This window comes from Panthera pardus, unplaced genomic scaffold (assembly GCF_024362965.1).
Source record: "Panthera pardus isolate Hobbes unplaced genomic scaffold, ASM2436296v1 HiC_scaffold_27, whole genome shotgun sequence".
Taxonomy (NCBI): Eukaryota; Metazoa; Chordata; class Mammalia; order Carnivora; family Felidae; genus Panthera; species Panthera pardus.
The window spans coordinates 4,047,768-4,064,680 of NW_026526843.1; the positions used below are offsets into that span (position 1 = coordinate 4,047,768).

At 37.9% G+C, this 16,913-nt stretch overlaps 1 non-coding gene across 1 annotated transcript; it reads right to left on the bottom strand.

Moving 5' to 3' along the window:
- Positions 1–14,765: 14,765 nt before the first annotated feature.
- On the bottom strand, positions 14,766–14,868 carry LOC128774018 (small nucleolar RNA U13). Its single transcript, XR_008418497.1, has one exon. It is a non-coding gene; the product is annotated as a small nucleolar RNA U13 (small nucleolar RNA).
- Positions 14,869–16,913: the final 2,045 nt, after the last annotated feature.

The window sequence follows — 16,913 nt, forward strand, 5'->3', positions numbered from 1 at the left end:
CAAACCATTTTCCAAAGTGGCAATACAACTTTACACTCCCACTGGCATGTATGAGTTCCAGTTTCTCCACACCCTCAGCAACACTTGGAATTATCTGTTTTAAAATTATAGTTGTTCTAAGGGGGCCTGGATGGCTCAGTCAGTTAAGCATCCAACTCTTGATTTAGGCTCAGGTCATGATCTCACGGTTCATGGGATCGAGCTCCATGTCTGGCTCCACACTGACAGCACAGAGTCTGTTTGGGATTCTCTCTTTCCCTCTCTCTGTTCCTCCCTCACTCACTTCTCTCTCTCTCTCAAAATAAATAAATAAACTTAACAAAAGTATAGCCATTCTAATGGGTCTGTTGTGGCATTGTATTGTGATTTCAATTTACATTTTCCTATAACTAGTAAAGTTTGAGCATATTTTCAAGTACTTATTAGCTATAAATATATCTTTAGTAGAATATGTAAGTTATTTGGCCCATTACTATGGACTGAATATTTTCATTCCCCCAGATTTACATGTTGAAGCCTAATCTCCACTTGATGGTATCTGGAGGGAAGGCCTTTGGGAAGTAATTAGATCATGAGGGTAGAACCCTCATGAAAGGATTAATGCACTTATAAGACACACAAGAGATGATCTCTCTCTTAGCCATGCAAGTATATAGTGACAAGGTGGCCCTCTACAAGCCAAGTGGGCTCTCACCAGATATCAGATTTGCAGTGTCTTGATCTTGGACTTTCCAGCCTCCAAACTGTTCGAAATAAACATCTGTTATTTAAGCCATCCAGTCTATGGTATTTTTAATATAGCAGCCTGAACTAAGATACCCATTTAATTTTTTATTTTCTGAGATTTGAGAGTTATTTGTATTTTTTGCACACAAGTCCTCTATGAAATACATGTTTTGCAAGTATCTTCTCTCAGACTGGTTTGCCTTTTCATTCTATTAAGTGTCTTTTCAAAAGCAGTTCTTGGGGCACCTGGATGGCTCAGTCAGTTAAGCGTCCAACTCTTGATTTCAGCTCAGTTCATGATTTCATAGTTCATGAGTTCAAGCCCTGTGTCAGGCTCCATTCTGACAGAGTGGAGCCTCTTTGGGATTCTTTCTCCCTCACTCTCTGCCCAACCCCACTCACATTCTTTCTCTCTCTCTCAAAATAAATAAAATAGACTTTAAAAAACCAGTTCTTAATTTTGATGAAATCTGAATCCTATTTGTCAATCTTTGTTTAACCCAAAGACAAAAGATTTCCTCCTGTTTCTATCTAGAAGTTTGATATATTTTGCTTATATATTTAGGCTTATGATCCAGTCTGTTAACTTTTCTCTGTGGCTGTGTTGTGAGGTAAAGGTTTAAATTTGTCTTATGAATGTGTATAGACAAAGGTGCTAGCATGACCCATTGAAAAGACCAAATTCTCCTTCCATTGATTTGTGTTGGTATCTTTGCCAAAATCAGCTGAATGTAGATGTAAGGATTTTTTTCCAGAATCTCAGTTCCATTCCATTGAACCATATACCTGTAATTTTGCCAATATGGCACTGTCTTGATTATTGTGGTCTTACAGTAAGTTTTGCAGTTAGTGTAAGTCTTCCAACTTTGTACTTTTTAGAATTTGCTTTGGCTATTCTAGATCATTTGCCATCTCCATGTAAATTTTAGGACCATCCTATCAACATGTATTGGGATTTAAATAGAGATTGACTTGAATTTACAGATCATTTGGGTATGATCACCACCTTGATGATAACTGTTTCAATCCATGAACATGGAATGTGTCTCCATATATTGAGATATTCTGATTTCTTTCAGGAATGTTTTGTAGTTTTCAGCATAAAACTCTTATGTAAAGTTTAACCCTAAGTATTTGATTCTGTTTGATGCTACTGTGAACAGAATTGCATTCTTAGTTTAATTTTCAGGTTAATTGCTGGTATGTAACAATATAATCAATTTTATATATTAATATCATATCATATGCATTTATTAAACTCAATTATTACATTTAGTAATTTTTGTTCCTTGATTTTTTTTCTAGAACAAAAGCAGTTTTAACTCTTTGTTTCCAATCTAGATATATTTCATGTCTTTTTTTTTCCTTCTTGCACTGGCTAGAACATCCAATGAAGTATTGAAATAGATGTGGAAAAAGTGAACATTTGTGTCTTGTTAGTAACCTTAGGGGAAAATAATACATTTCTTCAACATTAAGTATAATGTTACCTCCGGGTATCTCAAATATGCCCTATATCATATGGAGAAAGTTTCCCTCAATTCCCAGTTTCTTGAAACTCTTTATTATAAATGTGTGTTGGACTTTATCAAATATTTTCTGCATCTCCTGAGAAAATCATATAATTTTAATCCTTTATTACTATTGTACAGTACATTGACATTTGATTATTTAATAATCAACCTTACATTCATAGGATAGATCCCACTCGGTCATGCTATTTATCCTATTTATATGTTGTTGGACTAAGTTTACCAATATTTGAAGTATCACTGTGTCATGTTCATGAGGGACATATTGGTCTGTAGTCTTTCCTTCCGATGTCTTTGGCTTTGGTTTTGGACAAATACTGATCTCACAGGATAAGTCGAGAAATGTTTCCCTACCCTCTATGTTCTGAAACAATTAGTGAAGTACTGGTATTATTTCTTTTAAATATTTAATAGAATTTAGCAGTTAAGCCACCTTAGTACAGACTTTTCTTAGTGGAAATATTTTGGATTACTAATTTAAACAATTTACTTGGGGGGGGGGTCTATTCATATTTTTTATTTCTTCTTAAGTGTGTTTTGATTTTTTTTCTAGGAGTTTTCAATTTCATGTAAATTGTATAATTTTCCGGCATACTATTATTCATAATATTCCTTTACAATCCTTTTAATTTATGTAGGATCAATAGTGATGTCCTAATTTCATTGTTAATTTTGATACTTATGTGCCTGTTCTTTTTCTTGATCTGTCTAAAGATTTGTCAACTTTGTAGATTTTTTCCTCTTAGAACCAATTTTGAGTTTGTTGGTTTTCCCTCTTGCTTTAGTTTTATATTTGACTTTGACTGTAGTCTTTATTTAAAAAAATTTTTTTAACCTTTATCCATTTTTGAGAGACAGAGACAGAGACAGAATGCAAGTGGGGGAGGAGCAGAGAGAGAGGGAGACACAGAATCTGAAGCAGACTCCAGGTTCTGAGCTGTCAGCACAGAGCCCAATGCAGGGCTCAAACTCAGAAACAGTGAGATCATGACCTGAGCTGAAGTCATAAGCTCAACCGACTGAGCCACCCAGGTGCCCCCACTGTAGTCTTTATTATCTATCTATCTATCTATCTATCTATCTATCTATCTATGATCTATTTATTTATTTAGTTTTGGACTTATTTTGTTCTCCTTTTTCTAGGTTCTTAAAGGACAAATAAGATTACTGATTCACAAATTTTCTTTTTTTTTCATTAAAGTGTATTTTTTATTATGTATATTTTAATTAGTTAATAAACAGTACAATATTGGATTCCGAAGGAGAATTCAGTGATTTACTACTTACATACAACACCACTGCTCATTACAAGTGCCTTTCTTAATATCCATCAACCCATCTAGCCCATTGCCCACCCACCTCCCTTCCATCAACCCTCAGAGTTTGTTCTCTGTCATTAAGAATCTGTTGTGGTTTGTTTCCCTTCTCTTTTTCCTCCCCTTCCCATATGTTCATTTGTTTTGTTTCTTAAATTCCACATATGAGTGAAATCATATGATATTTGTCTTTCTCTGATGGACTTATTTTGCTTAGCATAATACATTTTACTCCATCCACATTGTTGCAAATGGCAATATTTCATTTTTTTGCCTGAGTAGTATTGCATTGTGTATCTTTATACCACATCTTCTTTATCCATCTTTTCTGATTTGGTCTTTAAAGATAATAAATTTCTTTCTAAACTTTGCCTTAACATCAAAATATTTTCTAATTACCTTTATGATTTCTTCCTTGACCTACCTTCATTGCCTTCATTTATGTTCACTATTTTTTCACGTACCATTTTACTTTCTCTTTAAGATTTTTTTTAAGTAATTTCTAAATCCAATGTGGGGCTCAAACTCACAACGCCAAGATCGGGTTGCACACTCTACTCACTGAGCCAGCCAGGCACCCCTTAATTTCTCTTTTAATTTTTAACTATATTTTTTGGTTAGCTTCTTAGTCGTTATTCTAGGGGTTACAGTATGTATTTGAACCTATCAAAATATTGATCAGATTAATACTATCTTACTTCCAGTAAAATGTAGAAAGATTCTTGTATAGAGTTCCATAACTCTGAACTCTTGTACTCTTATATATATCAATATATGATATATAGCCAACAATACAGTGTAATAATTATTGCTTTAAGTTTTTTTTAACATTAACATTTAACTTTAACATTAAGTTGTTTATTTTTGAGAGAGAGAGCGAAACAGAGCATGAGTGGGGGAGGGGCAGAGAGAGGGCAGGACACAGAATCCAAAGCAGGCTCCAGGCTCTGAGTTGTCAGCACAGAGCCTGACGTGGGGCTCAAACTGACGGACAGCAAGATCATGACATGAGCGGAAGCTGGACACTTAACTGACTGAGCCACCCAGGCGCCCCAATTATTGCTTTATGTAGTCGTGTGTCTTTTAAATAATTGAAGAGAAAAAATAGAATGTTATATTAACCCAGTTAATTACCATTTCCTGTGTTCTTCATTTCTCCTCTTGGATTGAAGTCATCATCTAGTCATTTCTTTTCAGCCTGAAGGCCTTCCTTTTGTATTTCTTACAATACAGGTCTGCTAGCATGGAATTGCCCCAGTCATTCTTTAGGAAGGTCTTTATTTCACTTTGGTAGAACTTTCTTATTGATGGAGGTAGGCAGGAGGTGGATGGGAAAGGTCCAGGCCACAGTAACACAGATTCCAACATTTCTTACCCAAAGACTAACATTCTTGAATGCTTTTAGTTAATTTCCAGAGCACAGAAATGGCTGTTTTTGTTAATTTTATACAGCTTTGTAGTTGCTCTTTGGAGAGAGAATTTTGTATCCTCACTTGGCCAGGGCTAGAAGTGCCTTTCTCAATATTAACATTGCATATTTAAGGAAGCCTAAACCTGAAAAATATTTTATGAATATTAATCATTTCATTCCTTAATCACACTTAAAATAGGTTGTTATATTTTACTGCTGTCTTCAAAGAATCACTTTGGAATTCATTTATTATTTGTATTGCACTTTAGGCTTTCTATTTTTTTTACTTGATTTTTATAATGATTGACTCAATCCTTCCATTTTGGGGTGGGAGTCCTTTATTAACATTTAGTAAAATAAGTTCATTATTTTTTGTGTTATTTCTTTAATTAAAAAATGTATAATGGGGTATAGATGAAAGCCTGCCTTTCACTAAAGCATTTAAATAGTAAAATTGGATTTGATGTCTTTTTTCTTTAATTCCTTCCTGGATGTGTTGGAGAAATGAATAAAGTTTTACATCATAAGATGGTGGACGGGACTAAAAAAAAAAAAAAAGCTCTGGTCTCTAGCTTAGAGACCCCTCTTCTGGGTTCTTCTTGCCCTGTTTGCTGCACACGCAAAAACCCCCACAGATATGGAAGCTGACAACTATAAATTACCCTTCCCACTTGCATTCGGCACTCAGATCTTTGGAGAAACGGTCTCCTCTGAGCCCGCCAGTGTTAAATAAATCTCTGATTCACCAAGATCTCCGAGTGCCGCTTGGTTTTTCCGCCAACGTTCCAGCCTGGTTCCATAACAGATGTTATGTAAAGTTCCCTTTTTATTTCCTATTTGAGTCCAAGGAAATCTGAAACACGTTCCTTAATTTCATGTTAGGTAAGATTTAGTAACTTTTCATTAATTATTTCTAAAGTTATTGGTCAATGGACAATGTGGGCTGCAAAATACCTATTTTAATATATCAAATAATTTTTGTGCCAAACAAATGATTAAGTTATATAAATATTCTAAGATCTTATTAAAAATTCTCATTCTCTAATTGTGGGAATGTAAAATATCATATTTAATAGGTAACTTATGTTTATTGATCGAATCATTCTATTTTCCGTCTTCTACAGGAACCTAAAGATTGATGTATGTGTAAAGCAAAAGAATCAGAAGTGAATACTCATGAATCTAATCAGTGCTTATTTTAACATGGTCTGTTTACATCAGTGATTTTCTTGTTTGCAGAACATTTCTTTATTTCCTCAATCCATTTACAAATAAAAGGTATTTTCTACTGAGAAAATGGTAACACCGACCAATAAATAATAATTAAAAAATCCTAATAGAAGGAAGAGAGGACTTTGTAACTGGAAGGTACTTCTGTTACAGTCTTAAATGAGACGAACAGCAAGCATACATACACTGCATAAAAAAAACCATACTTATTATGAAAGTAGCGTACAGAGATGTGTCACTCCCTGTGAGACATTGTTTTGAATACAATGAAAACCACTACCTAGACCCTATTGTTGAACTTAGTAAAAGGTAACTTCCCATAAAAGAGAGGTATCAGTGCTTGATCACAAAATGGAATCAATCTATGAAAGCTTCAGAAGCAAAGGGAATGGCTAGAGAAACCCTTTTCTAAGCTAACTTCCAGCATTTTCTTTTCTTAAAAATGGATATCTCAGACTTAGCCCTTAAGGCAGACAACATGCCAAGGGAAAATACAGGATATTAAAATGCTAAATGAGGGGCGCCTGGGTGGCTCAGTCAGTTAAGCATCCAACTTCGGGTCAGGTCATGATCTCATGGTTCATGGGTTCGAGCTCCATGTAGGACTCTGCTGACAGCTCAGAGCCTGGAACCTGCTCTGGATTCTGTGTGTCTCTCTCTGCCCCTCTCCAATTTGTGCTCTGTCTCTCAAAAACAAATAAAACGTTAAAAAATTTAAAAAAGTTAAAATGCTAAATGAAGAAAAGCAGAAATGCATAGGCAAGGTAGAGTAGAAATTTAATTTCCAAAAGACAAAAGATGACTGATGAGGGTGGATGACTTAAGGTCTCAGTTTGATTTCAAATATTAAAAAGTTAAAGAAACAAGCTTAAAATGAAGTCATTTAATCCACCCCCAAGACAGAAAACCAAGATTTAATTGTAGTTTCAACTTGTCTCAGGAATGTGACCTTTAAAGTTCAATTTGAAATTCTGGTTCAGCACTAGTAAGGTCATCTGCATGACAAAAACACTGCCACTCTCTTTTCCCCAAAAAGATGTCTTAGCCTCAAAAAAATTCATTCTTTTGTTTTGATAATAACTTCCTTGCCACACCCTCCTGCCTATAAAAAACCTTCCATTTTGTATAACTCCCCAGACCATCTCTCTAGTTGCTGGATGGGATGATGCCTGATTCATGAGTCACTTAATAAAGCCAATTAAATTTTCACATTTACTCAAATGAATTTTGTTTTTCAGCAAAACCAAAAGCAAAAATGTAGCACTGTGAGCAAGTTTCCTCAAACTGGACAAAATGCTAAACAGCCATGTTTCCCGGCGCCTTTGTCTATTGGTGGTGTTTCTTCAGACTGTAAGGGTAAGAGAAGGTCTGGCCATAAAAATTGTTTGCATATCTGGAGCACAACTGCCATTGTTAGGGAACAGTTTCAAAACATTCCAAGTTGTTACAGCTTCCTTCCTGTGAGGCCACCCAGTTAAGGAAAGTCTGACCTATAAGGAAGTAGAACAGGCTTGAGTTCCAAACTAGACCTCATTACCTACTCCCCTAAGGCCTTACAAGACACTTGAACATCGGCAATATCTGGATGTAGAACCTGAGGAAACTGCAGCGAGCTAGCAGCTTCCAGGAGGTCCAAGCATGGGATGGCATGGGGCAGGGCTTCGTTTTCAAGGGCGAGGGTAGAAGAATCCAACCAAAGACAAATGTAGGCTCTTGTGGGCAACTGTCTCCTGTTCTTACCCCTTGCAGCAAGAGTTAAGCAGCGGGCTTTCATATGGTGTTCACATGCTATGGTTCCCTTGTGGCTGAAGTGTCAGAGCACAATGGACAGGCCTGTTTAAAGGGAAGTTTAGCAGCATTTGGTATGATTGCTAAGGATCTCAATTACACAAAATTCTGGAGCCCCACTGACTGGAGTAAGGGGAGCCTGATTAGGAGTAAAGGCTAAGCCACTCAGTCTAATTTTGTCTAGCTGAAAAAGAAGAAGAAGAACAACAACAACAAAAACAACGACAACAACAACTACCCCAGACAGAATATATTACAAGAAGGGAGGGCATAAAACTATTTATTGGTTTTTCCACAGGAAATCGAGGTCCATTGTAGGGGCTCCATCAGCCCTCACCCCCACCCACAATGTTCCACTTTGGCATACTGATGATTTTGAATGAAAAGTTACTTAAGAAACAGGCAGTGTCAAAACAAACAAACAAACAAACAATAAAACAAAAACAAAAAAACAACAAACAAACAAAAAAACCACTCTGACTCTCCTTTGTCTCCAGAAAGCAGGAAATAAATCTGTGTGAAAGGTACCCTCCCTGTTTTAGGTCAAGAGACATCTCTATCACCAAAGATAAAAAATTTAGAGACACAAAAACTGTATAAACAAACTTTGTTACTTTTAAATAATTTACTATCCCAGTCCAAATTCTGTTTAGAATTCCTTACTAATTGAAGCTCCTGAACATAGGTTTTCTTTGTCTTGTCAATTCCTCACAAATTTATTGTCTTTGTCTAAAAAGTATACGGGGTGCCTGGGTGGCTCAGTCGGTTGAGCGTCCGACTTCGGCTCAGGTCACGATCTCGCGGTCCGCGAGTTCGAGCCCCGCGTCGGGCTCTGGGCTGATGGCTCAGAGCCTGGAGCCTGCTTCCGATTCTGTGTTTCCCTCTCTCTCTGCCCCTCCCCCGTTCATGCTGTGTCTCTCTCCGTCTCAAAAATAAATAAACGTTAAAAAAAAAAATTTAAAAAAATAAAAATAAAAAGTATAAAAAACTGCCTGCCTGGTCATTTCTTTAGCTCTCAATTTCATTATTGGGCCTCTGTGAGTATGCAACTAAACGTTTTTTTCCTCCTATTTATCTTTCTCATGTCAATTTAATTCTTATACCAGCTAGAGGAATCTTGAAGGGCATAGAAAAAATTTTCCTCCCCAACACCTTGAAGTCTGGGACCACTAATCCCATTATGCCAATCAATGTTCTCTGTTCTCTGGTTTATAGATGGTTGGAAACAAAGATGTTTCATAGGCCTCTCTTGTGATACCTGAGACAAGATGAACACTCCATCAACTTTTTTATCTAGGCCTGAGAAATCAGCTACAAATATAGTGTAGCTGCTTCCTTCTTCTAGACTTAAAGAATTCTTTCTGGGGTGCCAGGGTGGCTCAGTCACTTAAGTGCCCAACTTCGGCTCAGGTCATGATCTCATAGGTCATGGGTTTGAGGACCACGTTGGGCTCTGAGCTGACAGTGCAGAACCTGGGGCCTGCTTCAGATTTTGTGTCTCCCTTTCTCTCTGCCCCTCCCCTGCTCACGCTGTCTCTCTGTCTTTCAAAAATGAATGTTAAAAATATATATTATCAGGATTTTTCCTGGTCTTCTTCTCCATTTGACGATCACGTTTAGGTGTGTGCATCTATTCTGCTAGCCAAAGTTATACTGGGGTATAGTATTTTGTGTGGTCTGTGACTCATAAACATACCAGATGCTCCTCAACTTCCCTTGGAACAAGCTTGTCTATATGACTCTGACACTTCAGCCACAAAGGACCTAGCCCCATAGCTTAGGGACACCATGGGAAAGCCCATTAACTCTTGCTGCAAGGGGCAAGAACAGGAGATAAATGCCCACAAGAGGCTACATTTGTCTTTGGGTGGATTCTTCTACTCTTGCCCTTGAAAATTAACTCCTGCCCCATGACTTCCTATGACTGGACCTCCTGGAAGCTGCAGGCTCACTACGGTCCCCTCATTTTCCAGGTCTCCAGGTCCCACATCCCGATACTGCCAATGTCCAAGTGCCTTCTAAGGCCTTAGGGGAGTAGGTCACTAGGTCCAGCCTGGAACTGAAGCATGTTCTACTTCCTGATAGGTTAGACCTTTGTTAACTGGTTGGCTTCAAGGGAAGGAAGCTATAACAATTTAGGGTTTTGAAACTATTTCCTCACGATGGCAGTAGTGTTCCAGATATGCCCACGGGCCCTGTCCTTGAAGAACTCTTACCCCACCCTTCCAGCCTGAAAAAACGCCACAAAGAGACAAAAGAACCAAGAAAGATGGCTGCTAGCAAGTCGTCCAGTGTGAGGAAATTTGTTCACACTTCCACACTTTTGCTTCTATTTTCTATCTGAAATGAAACTGAGACCAAAAACCACCTACCATTATCAGACATCTTGTCCTGTCAGAAATGAAATTTCCACCCGACCTTGTCTATGGGAGTCTGCTTTATTTCACTCAGTTTCACATGTCCAGTATTTTCCCGTGCATCAAATTCCTCCATCAAGGGATAAACTGGGTACATTCAGACAGAAAAAGGAGAGGAAATTGCCCGAAAGCGGGAGATCTCAAGCCAACAATTCACAAGTCCCAGTGATCTTTGACCAGGATCATCTCCAAGACAACACAGGAGTACTTCATTTTGTCACTTTTTATGTTGAATTGTAGGCAACAATTTGGCATAAGCCATAAAAGGAGGGACCAGCTGTCTTTACTGCATGCCATACACAGCATGATACATACACTTACATATGTATAAATCCCAAACAGAGGTAACTCAGACTTTTATCCCATGATTTCATCACTTAACATTAGAACAGTCTTTTCCCATGCCAATAAACATTATTACATTACTTCCTGTTATTTTATTGTGTTTTTGTGTACATTTGTATGTGTTACTCTTTGTCTCTTAGATGGAGGGTTACAATAGTTTCTCCTCAGTGAATTAAGCAATAGTGAATCCAAGGATTCAGAAAATAACGATGTGAAGATGAAAAACTAAAAAAAAAATAATGGGGTGACTGGGTGGCTAAATCGGTTAAGCTTCCAACTTCAGCTCAGGTCATGATCTCACAGGCTGTGAGTTCAAGACCCGTGTTGGGCTCTGTGCTGACAGCTCAGAGCCTGGAGCCTGCTTCGGATTCTGTGTCTCCCTCTCTCTCTGCCCCTCCCCTGATCACGCTCTGTCTCTCTCTGTCTCTCAAAAATGAATAAACATTAAAAAAAAATTTTTTTTAACTAAAAAAATAAGACAACAAACTACCTTAAAACCTGTGAAGACAACTGATAACATTTTGGATTATGTATATCATAAATCAACATATATATATATATATATATATATAAATCAACATATATATATGTATATAATACTAGATTTAGTTTCACACACACAAAAATATCTGTATTAAAATTGGATTTATATATTACAGTGTGATTTGGATCAGAACAAGTGTTTATAAAGCATGAGGGGGGTTGTGAGGGCATAGGTGCCTGAATGGCTCAGTTGGTTGAGCATCTGATTCTTGATTTAGCTTCCCTCATGATCCCAGGGTCCTGGGATCAAGCCCTGCATCCAGCTCCATGCTGAGCATGGAGACTGCTTAAGATTCTCTCTCTCCCCCTGCCCCTGTCTCCTGCTTGCTCCTGCTCTCTCTCTCTAAAAACAAACAAACAAACAAACAAACAAACAAATAAGGAAGCACTGAGGGGAAGGAATTCACAGGTTACCAATTAAAAGCCTCGTTTTTCAGGACACCTGGGTGGCTCAGTTGGTTAAGCATCCAACTCTGGATTTTGGCTCAGGTCATGATCACAGGGATGTGGGATCCAGCCACTGAGTGTGGAGCCTGCTTAAGATTCTCTTTCCCGGGGCGCCTGGGTGGCTCAGTCAGTTAAGCGTCCGACTTCAGCTCAGGTCACGATCTCACGGTCTGTGAGTTCGAGCCCCGTGTCGGGCTCTGGGCTGATGGCTCAGAGCCTGGAACCTGCTTCCGATTCTGTGTCTCCCTCTTTCTCTGCCCCCTCTCTCTCTGCCTCTCCCCCGTTCATGCTCTGTCTCTCTCTGTCTCAAAAATAAACGTTAAAAAAAAAATTAAAAAAAAAAAAGATTCTCTTTCCCTCTGCCCCTCTCTCCTGCTCATGTTCTTTCTCTCACTCTAAAATTAAAAAATAATAAAATAAAATAAAAGCCTTGTTTTTCAATATTTCAAGCCTGCATTATATGTGTGTTATATATATGATGTAAATTATATTATTATATATGTGTAATGCAAAAACTTGAAGTACATCCTTAAAAGATTGATTTGCAGAGTTAGATGTTGGATGTAACAATATTAGATGTTTTGTCTGAATTTAAAAAAAAAACTTTTTTAAGTTTATTTATTTATTTTCAGGGAGGGGAGGAGCAGGGAGAGAGGGAGAGAGAATCCCAAGCAGGCTCTGCACTGTCAGCACGGAACCCAGTGCAGGGTTCGACCTCACCAACACAAGATCATGACCTAAGACAAAATTAAGAGTTGGACGCTTAACCCAACTGAGCCACTCAGGCACCCTGAAGTTTTATATGTACAATCCAAAGTGCACACTGTCTAGAGCACATGTTTGTGTGGTTCAATCTTATCACACATGTTAGAGGTAGAGTAAAACACACTTTACTTTGCCATTTTTCCTATCTGCTATCTGCAGACTTTTATGGTTTGATCCTCAAAGTCCAACAGTTTGCTTTTCTCCCTAAATCACAGGCAGAGAATGTCTCTGCATTATCGGGACAAAGACAGTGTAATTCAGATTTTGTGAGGGCTGAAGGGAATACCTGGTGTAGCTCAGCTGAACTGATCCATAAATAACTAGAATGATGAACCCATCTACGATGACGCCCCCCCACACACACACACACTACCCATGCTTACAAAGGAAATATCAATAAAATTTGGCTCTGCAACTCAGACCTGCATAAGTGGGACTGCCTTAGGCTTCCAGGCACTTCCAGGTACATGGCCACTAAAAAAGACAGTTTACAAAGGATGAACACAAGTCTTGAACTTAAGAATTCCAGGTCTAAGAGCAACTACATTTGTAGCTTCTGAATGGGACTCTATCTCCATACATACGGCTGTACTCTTCCAAGAAAATAGTCATGTCAAATTACTCCTCCATTGGAGGCAGCCCAGCTCATCTGATAGAGGTTCTAAGGGTGAAATAGGAGGGGAAGGGTAGAGGTCATTTGTCTCATTCACAAAAAAAAATGAGACAAGTTTCCCAAAGAATCTCCAAGGAACTTCTAGCAGCCAATGGCACCAGTGGCTACACACCATCAGTGAACTCAACCATGACCACCCTACAAGAGAACTAGGCACAGGTGAGGATATCACAAAAACTAGTTGAGGAAGTTGAGGTAAAGAATGGTTTAGCCAGCCTGTCTAAACCCCCAAAGTGCAAATTCTCAAGACATGCCCCCAAGGCCTGCACTTGGCTGAAGTCCCAGCCCACACAGTTAGGCAACCGAGTCAAGCCCCGCCTCCATACTTCCTGTGCTTGGACTTCCTGGTGGCCTCTGGCAGGGTGCTGGCCTCTAAACCTAGCCGATGCTACACCAAGATCCTGACTTGGTCCACTTCTCCTGCCAGGCCACAGAGAAAAAAGGTACGGAGGCCAGGCTTGGGTCCAGAACCCGTCCAGCCTCCCACTCGCCTGAAATCCCTCAGTGGCGAGGCCATGCAGGGAGGAACCGTTCAGGGCTTGGGACTGATCAAACTATTTCCGCAGGATGGCAGTATTGTCTCAGAAAAGCCAAATAACCCCGCTTGGAGCCGTTGTCCTCCCGCCCTTTCGAGTTTGAAAAAACACCGTGGAGACGCAAAGACACCGGAAAATATGGCTGCCTTGTATTTTGCTCAGTTTGAGGAAACCTGCTCAGAAACAGCATCTTAGCGTTTTGCTTTCAGTTTCCATTGGGTATCAAACTGAGTTCTGAGACACCTACTCTTGTCTGGCATTTCTCTTTTCCAGAGTTTGGTTTCTATCTGATAACGTTTCCTACATCTGCTCTTTACTCAGTATTGTATCTCTAGCATTTTCTCAGGCTATCAATTTTGGGGGGATGGTATCAGGGGGCAAAAGAAAATGATTATACTTAAGGGCTTGAAGAAGAGCAAACCTAGGCAATAGGCCCAGTGGTTATTATCTCACTTCCCGAGTTTCCCAGGGTCTGCAAGTATTAGGCCTGTGTGTTGAGTTGGAGGTAGCCATTTGGTGGAGCTCTACGGGTAAGGTCCAGAAAGCTCTCAAGCCTGAATACCAGACAATACCTACTAGGAGTGACACATACTTAAATTACTATAAATTCCAAATGGGACACATGATTTTGTCTAATGGTGTCATCGTGTATCATTGGGAAACAAGCATTTTCTATGCCATTAAATGGCCTTAAGACAATTTCCTATGACTTTATTGTGTATGTTTGTCACTATTTTTTGCTTAAGGATTATTAGTCTTATGGTATTTCCTCATTAGTAACTGAGACACAGAACTTATTTGTACTTTTGCACAAAGTCTTTAGTACCACCTTATATCATTTCATCAATATATCAATGTATATTTTTGGGTGCTTGAATTTTCTTGAATTTTATTCTAGAACAGATTTAAAAATTATAATCAAAAATATATGGTATACGGACCATCGGTGAGAAGAAATAATCACTTTCAAAATGTCTTTGCCATTTATTATCATCCTTTCCTTATGCACATATAATATGTACTTTTTTTTTTTTTAAATCAGACGGGTAATGTGCTGATGTCAGAGCAAGGTTTAAGGTGGCACATGTCACACAACGGCGTGAACACCCAATCATCATGCTTATGAACTACAAAAGGATCTGTACGTTTATAAAATACTGTTTAAATTCCCCAGTACAATAATTGTTAAAACAAGTGTTCTTTATTATGCCTGAATGTTTTTCAAATATCATTAATAATTCTTTGGAATACTGACATGTTTAAAAATATTGCCATTTTTTAAAATGGAGGTAAAATTCATGCATTATACCATTTTAGTGGGTATAATTCAATGCATTTATTACCTTAACAATGCTGTGCAAGTATTATCTCTATCTCCTTCCAAATCATTTTCATTACCCTGAAAGGAAACCCAAGACCCATTAAATAGTCTTTTTCCATTCCCTTTTCTGCTCAGCCCCTGGCAAACACTAATCTGCTTATTGCCTCTCCAAAATTACCTACTCTGGTTATTTCATATAAATGGAATTGTACCATATGTGCCTTTTTGTGGCTTTCCTTTTTTCCTTAGCATAATGTTTTCAAGATCCATGTAGTAACATCTTCAATACTTCATTTCTTTTTATGGCAGAATAATATCTATTATATGTGTGTGTCACATTGCTTGAGTCCACATTTTGGCTGTTGTGAATAGGCTGCTATGAACATGTGTATACATGTACTTGTTTTCAATTATTTTGGGTATATACCTAGGAGTGGAATTGCTGGGTCATATGGTAATTCTTTTTTTGTTTTGTTTTGTTTTGTTTTTTTTAGCCTTTCTGCTTTACTTGTCTGTCACACATTTAGCAATATCCCTGGGTGAGTGACCTATTGATTAAGGATCATCTTAAAATTAGCCTTTTTTTTTTTTTTTGGAACTTTTTCCAAACTTGCATTGTTTGGAACTAGACTCAGATTTAATTAAATATTTACTTTAATTTGGTTTATTGCAGTTTGTAAACTCTAAAAGAACTCCAAATAGTCTTTTATTTTCATAGTTAACCTGAAATTCTTATTATCTTCAAATGAAAGGATCTTGCCTTCGGACGCAAAGTTGTGATAGTAAAATTTTTGAAAGAATTTTGTGCCCTATGGTAATTCTGTTTAAATTTAAGCACTGCCAACCTTTTTCCATAGCTGCTGCACATTTTGCATTCCCTCGACCACTGTATGAGGGTTCCAATTTCTCCACATCCTCACCAATACTTGTAAGTTTTTTTATTGTTATTATTGTAGCCATTCTACTAGCCATGAAGTGGTATCACTTGGTGGTTTTAATTTAATTACATTTCTATCTTGAGTATGTTCATGCATCTTTTCATGTGCTTTTTGGCCATTCATCTATCTTCTTTGGAAAAATGTATACTCAAGTCCTTTACCTGTTCTTTTTAATTATTTGTCTTTTTGTTAAGCTGTAAAAGTTCCTTATATATGGATATTAGAACTTTGTCAGATAAATGATTTACTAATATTTTTCCCATACTGCACATAGTCTTTTTACTGTCTTCATGGTGTCTTTTGATGCACAAGTTTTTTTAATTTTGATGAAGTTCATTTATTTTTTATTTTGTTGCCTGTGTTTCTGGTGGCATATCTATGAAACCATTATCAATTCATGGTCATGAAGATTTGCTGTTATATTTTCCTCTAAAGTTTTATACTTTCACTTTTTACTTTTAGAACTTTCACCCATGTAGAGTTAATTTCTGCATATGGTGTGAAGGAGGGGTCTAAATAATTCTTCTCTATATGGACATCCAGTTGTCTCAGCACCATTTGTTAGAGACTGTTCTTTGCCCATTGAATGACCTTGACACCTATGTTGAAAATCAATGACCATAGTGTATGGGGTTGTTCTGTGCTCTCAATCTTTTTACTGATCCATGTGTCTATTTTTCATGTTTTATTTAAGTTATCTCTACACCCCACGTGGGGCTTGAACTCACAACCCTGAGATCAACAGTCAAATGCTCTTCTGACTGAGCCAGCCAGGTACTCTCATGTGTCCATTCTTATTTGAGTACCACACTGCTTTCATTACAGTAGCTTTGTAATAATTTTTGAAATATGGAAGGGCCACCTCCAGCTTGGTTTTTCCATAATCAAGATTGTTTTGGCTACAGAAGTTTTATGCAATTCCATA